Genomic DNA, 4,736 nt, shown 5'->3' with positions numbered 1-4,736 from the left:
GCGACAGATGACAACCAATCCCTTCCATTTTAGGACTTGTGTTATTGGCAACTGCTAGGAGAACATATGATTTAAAATGTTTTATTTAACCTTTTATTTAACCTTATTTAACTAGGCAAGTCAGTTAAGAACAAATTGTTATTTACAAGGACGGCCTAAGCAGGCCAAACCAGGCCAAACCGGACGACGCTGGGCCAACTGTGCACCGCCCCTATGGGACTCCCAAACAAGGCCGGTTGTCATACAGCCTCAAATCAAATGTTATTGGTCACGTACACATGGTTGGCAGATGTTAATGCGAGTGTAGCGAAATGCTTCTAGCTCCAACAGTGCAGTAATATCTAACAAGTAATGTAACAATTCCACAACAACTACCTAATACACACAAATCTAAGTAAAGGGATGGAATAAGAATATATAGATATAAATATATGGATGAGCAATGACAGAGCGGCATAGGCAAAATGCAATAGATGGTATAAAATACAGTATATACATCTGGGATGAGTGATGCAAGATATGTAAACATCATTATTAAAGTGGGATTAATAAAGTGACTAGTGATCCATTTATTAAAGTGGCCAATGATTTCAAATCTGCATATAGGGCAGCAGCCTCTCTGAGTTAGTGATGGCTGTTTAACAGTCTGATGGCCTTGAGATAGAAGCTGTTTTTCAGTCTCTCGGTCCCTGCTTTGATGCTCATGTACTGACCTCGCCTTCGGGGTGAACAGGCAGTGGCTCGGGTGGTTGTTGTCCTTGATGATCTTTTTGGCCTTCCTGTGACATCGGGTGGTGTAGGTGTCCTGGAGGGCAGGTAGTTTGCCCCCGGTGAGGCGTTGTGCAGACTGCACCACCCTCTGGAGAGCCTTACGGTTGAGGGTGGTGCAGTTGTCGTACCAGGCAGTGATACAGCCCAACAGGATGCTCTCAATTGTGCATCTGTAGAAGTTTGTGAGGGTTTTAGGTGACAAGCCAAATTTCTTCAGCCTCCTGAGGTTGAAGAGGTGCTGTTGCTCCCTCTTCACCACACTGTCTGCGTGGGTGGACCATTTCAGTTTGTCCGTGATGGAATCGAAGCAGGTGTCTGTAGTGACACCTCTAGCACTGAGATGCTGGGCCTTAGACAGCTGCGCCACTTGGGAGCCCAATTTTACAACATTTGCATAGAAGAAGAAATAAAACATGTTTTTATTGTGCACTCTTTAAGATAGTAATGACTTCAATTGAGAGGCAGAATAGAACCCCACAGTATGAGTCATAATACCCATAAAACCTAGTGGTCAAACAGGGAAATGGTTCCAATCGTTCTTCCATTTTTCCCATAGGGGGTTTTATAAACTAAGGGCTATTTTTGCATGTAGGCTTACCCTGGCGTAGCGTTTTAATAACCATGTATCTCTCTCTAGGACAAAGTGACTTTTGACAATATATTTGCCTGTATTTACCCCCCCCCCACACACAAAAAAAATGTAATGCTAATTAGTTGCTAATGTGGCTATCATAAAGACCTACAAATGCCATGATGTGGATGAGACTACTGAAGCAAGGCAAAGAATCTCTGGATTAACTATCTAATGTTAGCTGAATGTGGTAATGAATAAATTGTCAAAAATGTTTTTAAATGGACAATTCTGTGAACTGTCTTGTGCAAGTTTGAAACTGACACAATACCCGTTAGCAAAGGTGTCAGCTAGAGATGACTTGCAGGAGCTTGCAGGGATTTGCATGATGTCTATGTAACGGATGTGAAATGGCTAGCTCGTTAGCGGTGGTGCGCGCTAATATCATTTCAATCGGTGACGTCACTCACTTTGAGACCTTGAAGTAGTGGTTCCCCTTGCTCTGCAAGGGCCGCGGCTCTTGTGGAGCGATGGGTAACGATGCTTTGTGGGTGTCAGTTGTTGATGTGTGCAGAGGGTCCCTGGTTCGCGCGAGGGATGGACTAAAGTTATACTGTTACACCTCCCTTGACACTAATTTGCATTCAATTTTTTAAATCTGAGAGTAAATAGAGTTTAATATATTGATAGAACTCACCTTGTCTACATGCTGCGTTGCATCATTTAAGTGTGTTAACTTCTGTGCAGCATGAGTGGGGAGCTAAAAATGCAGCCCAGACTCCCAGTGCAGCGTGAGTGGGGAGCTGAAAATGCAGCCCAGACTCCCAGTGCAGTGTGAGTGGGGAGCTGAAAATGCAGCCCAGACTCCCAGTGCAGTGTGAGTGGAGAGCTGAAAATGCAGCCCAGACTCCCAGTGCAAAGCTAGCAGTGTATGAGTAAGTGGAGCAGGCCTTTACTTTGCCCAACAAAAAGGGGCTGCGACTGACAGACACACTTGATCTTCTTACGTGAGACGCATTTGAAAGAGGTACTGAACGTAACAGAACAATGACAGTATGAACAAACCAGTGTTTTTGGGGGGAGGCTATAAAGTACAGAAGTTTCAATATACCGTGCCACATTAATAGGGTACCATTTGAAACACAGCCTTCGATTCCCTGTGCAAGGCTGTCGACAGCAGTCACATCAGCCTGTCCATGACAGTGACGTGCTATCTAAGGGAGAGATGGAGGAGGAGAGGGTACAGTATACTGCACAGGCAGCAAAACATGACACAAAAAAGGACAAAGTAAATATCTCATTCTGCCCTCCTCCTGAAAAACAAAAAGGACAACAAACAAAAAAACTGCGGGAGACAGACGACAGCAAGCAGTATCATCTGAAGACATGGCTTTAAACAACCAGAAAATGATTTGACCTCTCTGATAGTGCATTGATACAGGACCAGACAGATATGTGAGTGGTGTCCACATGATACACACATTGTTGTTAAACAGTTTTAACAGCCCGAACTCCCTTTGGCCTACAACACAGTACGCTGTAATTTAATAAGATATTATAATTCTAGGAATAGCAATGGTCCCAGATTTCCACTGACGTAACTTCATAGAAACAGGACACAAGTGGACTTAAAGCAGCAATCTGTAGTTGCTACATCCATTTTTTTTTTTATCTTATAAATGATTGTTATACACCGAGAGTACAAAACATTAAGAGCAACCCCCTAATATTGAGTTAAACACCCCACAGATAACGCGATAACAGGGAAAGTAGTGACAGTTTTCTTTGTAACATCATTGTTAGTGAGCAGGTCGCCAGCACCTGCGTCCCTCAGGATCTTCACTGGCACTAGGTGTCACATCCTGATCTGTTTCACCTAAATTTGTGATTGTCTCCATCACCCCTCCAGGTGTGGCCCATCTTCCCCATTATCCCCTATGTATTTATACCTGTGTTCTCTGTTTGTCCTTCGCCAGTTTGTTTGGTTTCGTCAAGCCTACCAGCGTTTTCCCTCAGCTCCTGTCTCTCGATTGTTCCTGTTTTCTAGTTTTCCTGGCGTTGACTATTCTGCCTGCCCTGAGCCTGCCTGCCGTCCTGTACCTTTGCCCCACCTTTCTGGATTACTGACCTTTGCCTGCCGTTGACCTGCCTTTTGCCTGCCCCTGTTCGATTAATAAACTGTTGTTACTTTGACGTTGTCTGCATCTGGGTCTTACCTGATACCTGATAGTACGAACTGACCATGACTGACCCAGCAGACTTGGACCAGCTGCGCAACGCCATCTCCTCTCAGGGAGCCACCATTGGTAGGCACAGAGGAATTGCTTCGTGGCCTTATGGAGGGGTCCACATCTTGGCCGAACGCCATGACCAGGCATTGGACATCTTGCTGGAGCAATTCCGCGGGTTGGCTGGGAGGCAGCCTACTATGACGACAACCTCAAAGCCCCTCAGTAACTCGGCTGTTAACAGCGTCGCCTCACCGGTCATTCTGCCTTCCCGGGAATCCCCGCTTACCGCCCCCCTAGAGCGCTTCAATGCAGAGCAGGGCACCTGTCGGGCATTTCTAGCTCAGTGTGGTCTCATCTTTGAGTTTCAGCCCTCCTACTTCCCCTCGGATCTCTCGAAGATAGCGTACCTTATCACGCTGATGTCCGGGAGGGCGCTCACCTGGGCTACAGCTGTATGGGAGCAACAGCCGGCCATATGCATCCGTCTGGAGGAGTTCGTGGGAGAGGTCAAGAAGGTGTTTGATGCCGCATTCTCTGGGAAAGAGGCTGCCCGGAAGCTACTTCAGCTTCGGCAGGACTCCCGCAGTGTGGCAGACTATGAACCTGGAAGCTACTCCAGCTTCGGCAGGACTCCCGCAGTGTGGCAGACTATGAACCTGGTATCTACTCCAGCTTCGGCAGAACTCCCGCAGTGTGGCAGACTATGCGGTGGATTTCTGCCCGTTGGCAGCTGAGAGTGCCTGGAACCAGGAAGCGCTGTTCGACATGTTCCTACACAGAGTCTCGGAGGAGGTCAAGGACGAGCTTGCAGCCCGGAAATTGCAGATGGATCTTGATTCCCTCGTCGCCCTGACGATCAGGATCGATGGGCGACTACGGGAATGACAAAGGGAGAGAAGATTCGATGTCATTTGCCCGTCCAAGGATGCCACCTCGCCTCCGAGGCATCCCGTAAGTCCCCGACGGCCCTGTTGCCAAAAGAACCCGAGGCCAGCCGAGGTTCCCTGAGAGTCGCCGAGTCACCGATTCCCGAGCCTATGCAACTAGGCAGAGCTGGATTGTCTCCAGCGGAATGGCTATACAGGCTGAACCCTAAGAGTTGCCTGTATTTCGGGACTCGTGGTCATTTTGTGTCCTCTTGTCCATTAAAAGACCAGGCTCCC

The sequence above is a fragment of the Oncorhynchus masou genome, chromosome 5, assembly GCF_036934945.1.
Source record: "Oncorhynchus masou masou isolate Uvic2021 chromosome 5, UVic_Omas_1.1, whole genome shotgun sequence".
NCBI classification, from domain to species: Eukaryota; Metazoa; Chordata; class Actinopteri; order Salmoniformes; family Salmonidae; genus Oncorhynchus; species Oncorhynchus masou.
This window is presented reverse-complemented; position numbering follows the sequence as displayed.